Source organism: Vespula pensylvanica, chromosome 1, assembly GCF_014466175.1.
Source record: "Vespula pensylvanica isolate Volc-1 chromosome 1, ASM1446617v1, whole genome shotgun sequence".
NCBI classification, from domain to species: Eukaryota; Metazoa; Arthropoda; class Insecta; order Hymenoptera; family Vespidae; genus Vespula; species Vespula pensylvanica.
Genome location: NC_057685.1, coordinates 13,736,926 through 13,750,723, shown reverse-complemented (window position 1 = coordinate 13,750,723; position 13,798 = coordinate 13,736,926). Strand labels below are relative to the sequence as shown.

The window sequence follows — 13,798 nt, the reverse complement described above, 5'->3', positions numbered from 1 at the left end:
TCCCTTCGTCGTTAGGTCCTTGCAAATCGAAAGGAAAATTTGATTAGAGTGAGAGAGTGAGCGATGCGAAAGGATAATCAAATTTACACCTGCTTTTGTTAATATCGAACGAGTTAACATCGAAGATTGATAATAGTAAAAGCTTAGGTCTTTCGATATGCGAACAAAATGATTCATTATTGTTGGATATTGTCGAATGAAAATTTTTACTTTTTACGTGATCAATCTTTGGTTAATTAATTACATTCTTATCTTGACGAGTCGTATAAGCTTGAATAGAGATGAAAGAGGGTAGATAAGATTCATTAGTTTGAGTTCTTATCATCAAAGATGTTAATGCAAACGATCTGTTAACACGAGAAATTTTATCAATATTTTACGAAAGCTTTCGTTGTTTTGTTTATATTTTATAGTATATATATATTCTTTTTTACGTATATGCATATTACTTTCCTTTGACAATTTTTGTTTTTCAGGATTAAAAAAAAATTGAAACAAACATTTTTGAAATATTAAGGAAAGAATCGAGTTAAATCGAACACGCGACGTTTCTTTCGCTCTTTTTTTCTCTCTTTCTCAAAGTACTTATTTTTTGTAATTAACTCGTGGCTTAATTTTTTTAATTAAATATTATGCTGCATTAAAATCCATAATCCATGGAAGGTACGACGGAATGCATACTAAACTTGTTTTATTCACTTCGGTTTTCCGTGTCGAGTGCTTGTAAATGTACAGTCGATAGTAAACAAGCGGTTCAGAGTCGAAGCTGACTCGTTTAGCGTTAAATGTGAAGCGTAAATACAGTTATAATTGGCTCTCTGAAAATTGATGCAGTATTCTACCTTACAACTTTACTACCAAGCATTATATTCGTTTATTCGATAAATCAAGATTAATGGTAGCAAAGATTTCTTCCACCCTTTTTTTCCCTTGCTCTATTTTCTCTCTGTCGTCGCGAACGATGATGTAATATAAATCTACAAGAAAAAAAAAAAAAAAAATACAAAATTCAAACGTGGTACATAGTAGGTCAAAAGTTTGTAAATAATTTTAAGGATCGATCACTCTTTTTCGAGATTTTTCAGGCTAATATTATTTTTCTTTTCTTTTTTTTTTTTGTTAATTGTAAAATTACAAGCTTGGGTTGAAAAATTACAAGTCTAACTATAATTATAAAATGTCTCGAAAAAGAATAATTGATTTTTAATATCAGCTAGGAACTTTTGCCTTAGCCTGTAGCTTTAGATATAATCTTCTTTTACGCTTTTTACTATTTCGAGATTAAAAAAAAAAATTTTTTTCTGGAGTATCTAATAAAACGGATCAGTAACGATCAAAAACATTTGCTGAATATTTCATAACGTTTTGAGTGAAAGTTTCTTGTAATTTAAGCACATAACTAAAAGTTTATCGAATGATTATCTTTGAGATTATTCGAGATAAATCATTCGGAATGTTTGATAGTAAAATATAATTGTATGTATTTATCTACTCTAATATCTAAATGATCGAATAGATGAACTTCATATTTATTATTTATTTCAAAAATCAGGCTGCAAGATACGCGAACAATCCCAGTTCGACCATCCGATTTCGAAATAGAAGATATTATATTAAAAATTTTAAAATTCATTAAAATTCCTATATGAGACGTTAAAAATTTTAACTATTCAGGAATATTTAAAACCGTGTCAGAGGCATCAGCGCAATTTTTTTTTTTTTTTTTTTTTTTTTAATTTTTTCACGAAAGCAATTAAAAATGGCGGACCGATGAGCATTTCAATTTGTAAATCCAACGAAACATCTCCATACTTATTTCTAAGTTATCTTTGCAAAATTAAAAATATATATATCATATATATATATATATATATATCAATATACAAAAAAATTCTTGAATATTTATTTGTAAAAATTATTTATACTTGTATGAATACTATAATTTAAAAAACTAAATTATTAAATCCGGTATCTACAAAAATAAATTATTAAATCGTTGGATGATTAGATTGCGCGCATCGTTTATTGCAAAAAGATGGAATATATTTGATGTAAAATAAGTACTGATTCGTTTAAAGGTTCTTCGATTCGAGTGGATTCCATAGGGAAAGATTATCGTGTATTCTCCATTCTTGTGGTCAAAGCGCTAGCATAATTAATGTCGACGAGACGCGTGTCGTCTCGTTTATGAGCGTGCGTATATACATATATGCATATAGAATGACCATATCCGGCATACGTATTCCGCGATTACAGGTATGTCTGGCAGCTGTAGTTGAGAGTAGTCAGTTTTGTCTATGGATCGTGACCTGATTCCACTGTATAAATTATGGGTCTACACGTGACACACATCTCTGATGTACGAGCTGCATTGTATACCACAAATACGAGTACATATAACTTATACCTGTATAAAGTACTTTCAGGAAGATTTTGATAGCTCTTCAAATATCCTGCAGATGTTATTCTCTATCTCTCTCTCTTCTCCTCTTTTTTCTCTCTTTTTTTTTTCTTTTTTTATCGTTACAACTGACCATACACATTTTTCGTACTTACGCCATTTTACGTTCCAATTTAGATGAACGATGCTATTTTATCTGTTTCTCTCTTACCTCTCTCTTTCTCTCTTGATTAGTTTTATGAACCGACATTTACTCGTTATTAACGATGAACCCATTTTTAAACGAAAAAGAATTTTGTCTTATAAGTTTTACAGTAACTTGACCGAAGCGTTTGTTTAAAAGTTTCTTCCCAACGATCGACTTATCGAAGTTATAAATATAACTAGTATAGTATGTAAAAATGAATGTGTATGGCAGAAAGTACAAAAGTTACAAACTATGAGAGAATAGACGTTGCATACTCGATGATTGTATAGATAGATAACGTTGTGAGAAATTGTTAAATGCGTTGAATCAACGGAAGGTTCATTTATTTTTACGGAATATAGTACGAAATAAAAATTTCTATATCTTTTTATCTTTGCGAGTTATTTCAAACCCGGGAATGAAAAGTGTTAGAAAAATTTACTTGTAAGTAATTATGATATCTATCTCTCTCCATTAGATTTAATATTTAACAGTTCGAACTATTATATTTTCTTTCTTATTTGAATTTATTTTCTGATCTAAAAAAAAGGAAAAAGAAAAAGAAAAAAAAATCCTATAGCTATAACAAATTTAACGGTGGTGTTATCTTTAGTACTCGAACGTGCGTGTTATCGCACCGACAAATTCAAAGATCGAAGAAGAAAAATAGAGAGAGAGGAGAGAAAGACAAGGTAACCACAACAATAGTTTATAATCGACTAATTTATTTGACTGGAATTGTGTAGACTAACGCGCGTTTAAACAGAGGGAAGGTAGGAAAAGTTATAGGGTTAGCATGTTCGAAACGATAAAATTGGGGATAGCGAGAGAAAGAGAGAGAGAAGCTCGACGTTATTGCCGAAGGACTCGTCATAAATCTCGCTAGTAAAAATTACGTTGGAAAAAGTAGTTGGCGATACGCGGTTGAACCGGCGATAAATCTCTGTTAAATTTTTCAGTGGATCGCGCCATTCGCCGAATTCGAGCTCGAAGAGAAATCGCATTAGTGGATTTTCATGAGACCTATCTTTTTATTGTTCTGACGCTTGCGTTTTGGGCGATTGCGTTTCAGGCGGTATCCCTGTAGAAAATCGAATTAAAATTCAATATGGCGTGTCCCCGATACAGATCCAACGCAAAATTCGTTAATGCGTTTGTTTCGAATACTAATACCGTTTATATAGTAATGCTTTGTATTACGTTCGAATATTCCTTTGAATATTCGTTCGAATATTTCGAAAAATAAATATTCTTATGATTTGATTTTATAAGAAAGGAAAAAGAGCACGTATGTAGAGTCTAGGTTTTTATTATCGAGGGATTCGCAATAATGCATGACAATGTTCCACGGGAGAATACGTATGACGATAAAACAAATGTCTCGACTAGCTGCGATACTTTTTTGTCGACTCAACGAAAGACGTTTTCTTTTAATTCCTCGTAAAGTAAGAACGTTGGAACGTTTGTACGTGTGCTGAGTAAGAACATTTTACATAAGAAAGAATTTAAAAAAGGGACAAACTTTTATAATCAAACATTTTATCGAATTTATCCTATCGACATTTCCTACATTTTTGAATCCAAAAGAAAAGTTTTTGATAGAAGAAGAAGAAGAAGAAGAAGAAGAAAAAGAACCAAAATTACGATGATCATAATCGTTCTCTTTACGAGGCACACGACTATCGACATTTTCAAAAACGGAACGCAGTTATTTCTCATTTCGTGTGCTCTCCAAAGAGGGGAACTACGAGTTTTGAATCATGCAACGAAGCATTCACTGCGACGTTGATTTAGAGTTAGATTCTCGAGAGAGAAAAAGAGAGAAAGAGAGATAGATAGATAAATAGAGAGAGACAGAGAGAGAGACAGAGAGAGAGAGAGAGAGAGAGAGAGAGAGAGAGAAAGAACAAGTAGGAAGGAGCTTGGAATAAAGAAAGTAAAACTGCGGGGGCTTGATACAGTAGTTTCGCGAGCTTTTGCCAGTTCAGCAGGCTTCCGCGCTGTGTTCCCAATTGTGCTCAGTGAAATAAAGCGTATTCTTTGCTTCCATCCAAGCTCGCCTCTGGCCTTCGTTCTTTCGTTTCCGTTTCGTCTTTTCTCTCTTCCTCTTGAGTTTCGCAGCTTTGTAATCCGACTACGAAACAATATATATATATGTATATATATGTATATAGGTATTATCTATGCCAAGGAATCCTCGTTAAGGAGTCTTATCGGTCTAGAGATAAAAATTAAAACAAGGTCCTTTTTCTTTTTTCCTCTCTCTCTCTCTCTCTCTCTCTCTCTCTCTCTCTCTCTCTCTTTCATTTTTTGCATATTTCGAAAGTTAATTAGTTAAGTGTGTCATTTATAAATTATTTCTAGTGAAATTCGAAATATTTGAACTGTTAAAACTGTGAACTTTCGTAGAGAGAACTATCAAGTTTTCTTTTTTTTCTTTTTTTTTTTTTTTTTTTTAACGTTCGACCCCCTGGGGATTCGCTTGTTGAACTCTTTCGGGTCCTGTTGCTATTGTATTTTAAGTACACCGAACTATATTTGTGATATATCTCAGTGTGTTAGTCACACGAATGAGGGTTAGAAATTGCTTGCACGTTAGTAGCGAAGACATCGTATTAAAAGGTACATGTATTCGGAAAAATAATTTATCGAAATTTAAAAAAACTCGCGGTTCGATGTTTACGTTCCACGGAAAAAAAATTCGAAGGTAATCGATTTATTAACGATATGGAATTTGTAAGTAGGTAACATTGATAACGCGAAACTATTTGTGTTGATGTTCGATGTTCGATTATTCTATTATTCATTACTACTAGTTTTCATTACTTTGTAATATATTAAAATAGAAATTCTATAATAGTGATTAGAATGAAAATTCTATAATTGCATTCCAAAAATATGGACGTCAGAATTTAGAATTTAAAATTATATAAGTGTTCGTTTTAACTCATGCGTATGACAGCTCGCATCGTTGCACATTTCTCGCGGAACAAAAATTTTTTTTACAAATCGCAACTTTTTACTACGATTTGGATTTTCAATGACGGATCATCTTTCATATCCATATTGAAATAATATCTTATTGGTCGTGCAAACGTTCTTTCCCTTTTATTTTTCTTCGTTAAAAGCGATCTTTAAATTTTTATCCTCAGCAAAATGAAGTACATAATTCTAATTGAAAAAGTAAATTTCAGGAAGTAGGTCAAGAAGTCTAAGAATATCAATAACTAAGAGTTCTATCTTGGAGAAAGATAGACTAATAAATACCTCATTAAACCGACGCAAAGTGTTTTTCTAACGAAAGTTAAGTTCAATCGTTTTCGTAATCGTACACGTATAAGAACATACTGTATGTAACAATGTGTATATAGATATGTAAGTATGTATATGAACATGTACATTTTATCTTTGTTAGAAAATCTTTCTTAGAAAATCTCAGACATACCACTTCTATTGTTGAATGTAGAGATATACGCGAAGAGGTTCAAGTATATCTGTTTCTCAAGTCGACTGGTGTCATGCATGCAAAGAGCCACAGAGAGATAAAGAGAGAGAGAGAGAGAAAGAGAAAGAGAGAGAGAGAGAGAGAGAGAGAGAGAGAGAGAGAGAGAAATGTTTCGCACCTGCGCTCATGTAATCGATAAAGTTTTCGTTGAATCGTAGATTCTTAGATAGAGGATAGAATTTCTACTCGTATTGAGAAAGGATAGCGAAGCTAAGGATTTCTTCGGTAAAATGTCCTAAGAAGGAAGCTAAACGAAGTTCTAGTGGAATTTCTAGTAATGAGATAGAAAAAGAAAGATAGAGAAAGAGAAAGAGGGAAAGAGAGAAAAAGAAAGAAATAAAGATCGAGAGAGAGAGAGAGAGAGAGAGAGAGAGAAAGACTTGATCTTACTCGTCGAATTATTGGTCAAAGACTAAGGCTTTGGAATGTGGACAAAAGGGAGACCATATTGTTCCTTTTGGAATTTAGAGAAGACGAGAACGACGCGGCGTAAACACGAGACTAATTGCACTGTACACAATGAACGGAACTTCTCACGCCCTTCTCTTATCCTTAAGTCTCTCTCTCTCTCTCTCTCTCTCTCTCTCTCTCTCTTGCTCTCGTTTTTCTAATTCTCTTTTTCTCTTCCGTTTATCCTTTTTCTCTTTCACTCGCAAATTGAGTTCGGCGTATATCGTCACTCCACCTTTCTCTTCACCGTATATATCTATATATATATATATATATTGTTTCGTTTTTAACTCATCGTGCTAGAACATCAAGCCCAAAAATGTTAGCACATAGCAACTTTCGGAGAGATGCGTTTCGACATTTATCCGAAACGCGTTCGTGAAATATGTTATATCTCCCTACATTTTTATACTCTTGCTATATGTACGAACAAAAGCTTTTTTTCTTTTTTGGTTTTTTTTTTTTGGACTAGAATATAGAAGGATATATATATATATGTACATATATACATATGTACGTATGTATTTGTGTATCACTCATTATTCGTGTTATACGAGAATTTCACAAACTTTAACTAAACCAAGTTAACAAATTTGATAACTCGCGAAATTTGAAACTGCTCTAATAGAAGGGATAGGGAAAAAGAACAAAAAAGGAACAATTAACGGAACGTCGATTGGACATTTCACGTATATCGGAGAGTAAGAGGCAGAGTTTGCGGATATTACAAACGGAAATTACATTTTACCGTGTTTAAGTCGTGATGCTCGTTCGAAAATTTATTGGCATATAGGAACTATCGTAATAGAGAAATATGATGATATCAATCGTTAGATTATCTTAACTTATAGATTTCCCAACGTATCTAAGTATCATAAAATTTAAGAGGGTAAGCCGATGTTGATTATTATCGATTATTGTTCAATGAAAGATAACACGAAGGTAATTATTTCCTATCTTCGCAATATATATTATATATATATATATATATATATATATAAGATCGATCAGGTACCTGTTATTTACATCGTCGACATAGATAATAACAACGTTCACTGATAATATCGCCAATTTACTCTTCTCGAAACGACGAAATTTCAGGGCGACTAAACTAATTGCCGGCCACGGTGTGTTCACGCCGGACTTCATTACCTCGCGTTCGCTCTTCGCTCTAGGGTTATGACAAACCAGCACGGTTGTAAACTTTGTTAAAAGCAGTGGTAAGAGGAATAGGAAGGAAAGCAGAATGGAGATAGAGAGAGAGAGAGAGAGAGAAAGAGAGGGAGAAAGGAAGAGAGGGAGTAAGAGAGACGACTGATAAGTCACCGATAAGCCGTGTCCTTGATTAAATTCACCCTCGAGCTTTCTATATACGTATGTATATACATATGTATGTATATACATATGTACCTCCCAATGTCGTACACTTTACGATTACATTGTACTAGAAAGATTTACATACGTTTTACATAATACTACCGATTCTTATATAGAGGGTGGATAACTCAAAGGAAAAACTAACAAAAAGAATAAACACAAAGTTAACATATTCGTAAAGAAATATTATAGTAGACAGTACATAGATATTTATATCGTAGATGTTTCTTGTTTACGAATAGAAAGTATAGTTTGTGTAAAAAATTGTCATCTTACAATTAGATGTACAATAGGGAGAAAAAGAAAGGATAATTAGTATGTATTTGGGTTCTGAGAAAATCGAGTTGACAAGAAGAAGTCTTGGAAAAGTCTGTTCATTTTTCGTAATGACGTTATGAAGCTCTTCCATCCTTATCGAATCTTATTTAAAGTAATTAAGCAACGACGTCGGTAGAATTCTTAGGTTTTGCTCTAACAATCTTTAACAAATTCGTGGTTTTATCCTTGGTATTGGACTTATATGATAAAATGGAAACAAAAAATGACGAAAAAAAAACAATACGATGGTTTTGAAATAGTAAGGAATCAGAGTAAAGTATTTTTAACGTTTTCATTAAATGTCGTTGTTAAAAGTTTTGCAAGGAAGAAGTAAAGAAAGAGAGAAAGAGAAAGAAAGACTGTTTCTTTTTTAATAAAAATGTTGAACTCACTAGAGTTAATATTACGAATAAAACGAAAAAACGAATCAACGATTATCGAATGACACTTGACATATATTTTCTGAAACTCGTTGTCGAATATGACTCTATATAAATCATTGCTTCGTCCATCGGCCAACCATATCATAAATAAATTTTCATTAAAATGATTGAAAATCATGCCATTATGAAATTACCGTGTACACGCTCCGTAAACCATTAACAAATTAATCGACGGGGTATACGTATATTGACAAAGTAATTCGTCATTTTTTATCTCCCTCTATCGTTTTAATTTATTTTTAAATAGCCATAAAAGTACAACAAAGAAACATTAATTTCACGAAGATGATAATTAAAATTATTGAGGGTATAATTATTAGAATATAAACGAGGATGTATATATATGTGTGTGTGTGTGTGTGCGTGTGTGATATGCTACAATATGCTACGTTTATCCGAGGTTCTTAATTCAACTAGAATTTTATCGGGTTATGACCATAGTCACCTTTAGTATATAACGAGCGTTCAACGTCGGGTAATTATAGTTAGCTATAGTAAGAAAAGGATTAAAGAGGCTGAACTTATCGAGACGCGAGAGAATCTTTTTTATCGAGAAAAACCGAGTTAATTGGATCTTTCTTTTCCTTTCCTTTGAATCGTCCAAAGGAATATCTCTGAGCAGTCGAGATCTAAAATCTAACGTAGATAGAAAAGTCACGTATAATCGTGTGCTTTGACAAATAGAACGATTGCCTGAATCGAAAGGAGGGTTGGACTAGACGTTTCCTAGGAAACCGTGATCGGGGATGAATCATCCATAGCGAAGAAAAGTAAAAGCTCGGTTTGTCATGTTTCTTTATGATTATTTTCTCTCGTTTTCTTTCAACTAATTGATCATAAACCAATTTACGAGGAAATTATTTTCTATTCTTTTTCTTAACACAGAAATCCCACGTAACTACATCGAATTTGTTTAAAGTTATATCAGTAATAAAAATGCAATTATTTTGTTTTATTTTATTTTATTTTTTGCTTTTAATAAGAAACAAAAAATGTATTACTTTGATGCAACATTATTATTGTATATATATTTACGTAAAATTCATGAACATTTCTCGAGTGACCCTTTAGAAAATTTCGTTTAAATTCAACTTCGATCTAGTTAATGCGTTAACAAATTGAATGGCCGCATGGGCCACTGGATTATCCACATTGGATTTTTCATTAAGACCGATATATTTATTTTACGTAAAATGAAATATGATCATGGAAATGTTTCATAATATTATCAGCTGATTGTTGTCGTATACAATCATAATATAATTTTCGTATCATCGATGGGTCACGCGACGTAGTTCTACGTTTCTGAATTGTAAGAGGAACGTATTACTATTGTTTTTAAATTATCAATGTGTCCTTTTAACTTCATTTATTATTTCTTATTACTATATACGGTATAGTCGCATAATTCTTTTGTGTAAGATATAAATAATAAATAAAACAAATACAAAATTATGTATATCAATCGGTCATTCGATCATATGTATACATAATTTTGTAATAAATAAGATATAAGGAAAAAAAAAAGATTTATATCGTTTCGTACCAGAACATTTGGGATTCACACTTTTGACATTTCGTTCGATGTTTTCTCAAGAGTCATTTATTATCGTATGAAATATATATTACTATTGAAAAATTCATTGGATGTTCGCTAAAGGATAAAGAAACATTTTTTACACAATAATAATGATTTTATGTTTCACGTTTATGATTTATTATAAATGAATATATATATATATATTATTCCTATCATTAATTATTTCTTCTTTTAGTTTTCGAAATATCATAACTTACGTTTTATAAATCCATCCAGCAAGTGACTCACGTGGCTTGAACGGAATGCCACGTGAGAATAGCTCGGTATTCAACGTGTTTATTTAGATGTTATTTTGTATTTTTTTCCTTTTTTCTTTTTTACGAATAGCCTTTGTCTCTTTCGCTCTCAATCTCTCAGTTGGATATCGGATAAACGCTTCAGCGCCTTTGCGAAGTTGAATAATACATGAGCTTTATTAAGCGGTTGCACCTTGTATATCTTTGCATATTTCTTCAAAGAACATTGGGGAAGTGGTTCGCAGGCAATCTCAGAGGCTAAGAAAGGTGAGATCCTTGATAACTCATCCTCGAGGAAGATACTGCAAAGTTCGTCGAATCGCAAACGACGTATCCTCTTTCTCTCTCTCTTTCTCAAAGGAGAAAAGGAAAAAAAGAAAGAAGGAAGATATATATATATATAGAGAGAGAGAGAGAGAGAGAAGGAAAGAAGATCAATTTAAGCATAACATTAGAAAGCTGGCTATGAGCGAAAATCAGTGAGAAAGTGGAAGCCAAGGGAACTATTACGAGTCGCGTCTGGTTTGTGTAAAAGGGCACGTTTCCTTCTCAAGGATTTTCGTAATTCCAGTAAGGATAATTTCACGTGGAAGAGAAAGACGAAAGATCTTTAACCGGTAGACAATGAGAGAGCCACAAATCCCTTGGGTATCCCTTACCGTTCCTTCCCCTAGGAAGGATCTCTTACCCCCGTTTACCCTTATCTCTTCTCCTTCTTCCTTTCCCCTTTTTCTCTCTACTCCATGATTCGAAGCCATTAACTCGGTGGAGTTATTTCTCGAAAGGGATAGTTCCAAGTTGTACGGAAAATCGAGCGTATGCAACTAAATCGTTAATTCATTTCGAATTTCGAGTTTCGCGTTTCCCTTTCGTCATTCGATTACTTCGTAATTTTCTTCGTTCAACCATCTAGAAACTAACGAGAGAATATCGTCCCTTTTCTAATAATTTTCTCTTCGGTGGATTCAGAGAAATTGCTTCATCGTCTGGTCACGTATTTCTATGATGCTGAAAATATAAATGTTTAGCGAACCGAGTAACGATGGAACATCTATGGGAAAATATGGATATCCCTTGTTTTCGAGCAATTGCATTCGTTTTAAATGTATTTTTCAGACATATTACGACAGACCGATTATGCATCTAAAAGAACGAAAACTTTACTTTTCTCTTTGCGTTTTAAATTCGTCGGTATTGTCTCACCAAAAATGAAGTATTGTCTTTCTCTCTCTCTCTCTCTCTCTCTCTCTCTCTCTCTCTCTCTGTCTTTCTTTCTCTCTCCTTTTGTAATCTCGATTATAAGTGTATGTTTTAAGAATTTTTCAACGAATAAGAGAAGGAAAAAACGGAGAACGTATGTATATTTTCTAAAGCGATCGGATTTTAATGTTGTATTAAAAGATTTTTTTCGTAGCTTTGCATGATTCTATTGTACTTCTTCCTGTTTATATTTTTTCTTCCTTTTTTCTTCTCTCTCTTGTTCAAGTTTTTAAACAAGAATGAACGGAGAAAGTTAGAAGTTAGAGATAAGAGTTTACATCTTCTTTTTTCTTATTTTTTTATTTTTTTTATTTACGTCACGAAGAAGAAGAAATACGAGGACGGTGTAAAAATTTGGAAAGTTTCTTTCAAAATTTTGCCCAAGTTGTAATTTTACCTGCGGATAAACCGGGGGATATTTGAATTATCTACGAGTTGCAGAAGATATTCTCATGTAAATAAAGTATGTTTATGTTGACACAGTGATCTACATAATTTTCTTGAAGAGGCATTGACCTACATAAATCTCGGGAGTTACATGCTCGGTTGGTAGTCTGACGTAGACACTTTTTTTTTCTCGTTATAGCTACTTACATGTGTAGTATCTACACATGAATAATACATTTCCCATATTTCCAAGGGGATATTTTCGCGGTCGAAACTCGTAAAAATTCGTAACTAAGAACCTTCTTTAGAATGAACAAATTATCTTCCTTTTATTTACTACGTATATTCATATAATTTCTTTTTTCTCTTTTTCCAAATAGATCTTTATAAATTCTTATTTTCCTTGATGATTATTTAATTTACATCAAATTATACCATATAATATTCGTAACAACGGTGTATCCATAAAAATGTAATTGTCCAATTTGAACGTATCGATACACGCACGAATATCTTTAAAACATAATTATATATATGTGTATGCCCACCTCTCTCTCTCTCTCTTTCTCTCTATGTATGTGTGTGTGTTGTGTGTAACACTGAAAGGCTAATGTAAGGTAAGTTTAAAGGAAAGTTTCTTCTATCGATGGAAATTCTCTGTATGCTATTAATGGCCATTAGTGTGTGTATATAAATCTGTAAATTATTACCTCGAGAGAGGAAAGAAGAAAAGGTGTGTGTGTGTGTGTGAGAGAGAGACAGAGAGAGAGAGAGAGAGAGAGAGAGAAAATGTGTGTGTCAGAAACACTCTTTACTTTCGCTCGAGCGTTTATCGAGTGGCTGTCGACCCGGTAGCATCCGAAGCGCGATTGTAAACCACCCGCTCTCCTATATCATCGTATATAACCTATTCTCGTTACGGATAAGTACTCGATAGCCTTGAGAACGCTCGCTAGGCTCGTACCTTTGCCGCTTTTATCACTTTTTTAACGCATATGAATAAAGATTTATTAACGCGAGGTTGGAAAAAAGTAATTGAAAGTGCTTTCCATACTATTCGATAATAGATTCTTTCGCAGTAGAGTTGCTTTCTCTATATCAACGTTAAGTACCATTATTTTTATCGTACAGCCATTATAATAAATGATTAATTGTCCGGCAGGAACGTTCGCGTGTTTATATCCGAGACATATGATATATTGTAATAAACGATACTAGAAAATACTATATTTCTATCCATTATTATTATTATTCTGATTAATATTTCTGATGGATCGTTATTCTTAACATAGGTTCTTTTTTAATCCCCGTCATATTACTACATTCAACGTACTAATATTTCTGACAGATTATTATTTCTTTAACGAATTAATATTTCCAGGAAGTTACTGTTTTCTGATAAATTACTGTTTCCGAAAGATTATTATTCCTGTCGGATTTACTTTCTTTGAAATATTATTATATTATGCCGATCGTAATAATCTATGATGATTATTATTGTTATTACAAAGTATAATAATAAAATATTAAGTAAAACGAACCTTGGTAATGTATCTAATAGAAATAAAAATGGGATAAGCGAATTACAAAAATAAACGTGCGAGTTGGTAAGCTGAAAAAGGATGATCTATGTA

At 32.7% G+C, this 13,798-nt stretch overlaps 1 protein-coding gene and 1 long non-coding RNA gene across 5 annotated transcripts in view; one reads left to right on the top strand and one right to left on the bottom strand.

Moving 5' to 3' along the window:
- Nucleotides 1-13,798, top strand: part of LOC122631085 — a 91,580-nt gene that overhangs the window by 33,718 nt on the left and 44,064 nt on the right. The gene's annotated exons all lie outside the window — the stretch shown is intronic.
- Nucleotides 1-13,798, bottom strand: part of LOC122631009 (sodium/calcium exchanger 1) — a 75,243-nt gene that overhangs the window by 21,470 nt on the left and 39,975 nt on the right. The gene's annotated exons all lie outside the window — the stretch shown is intronic.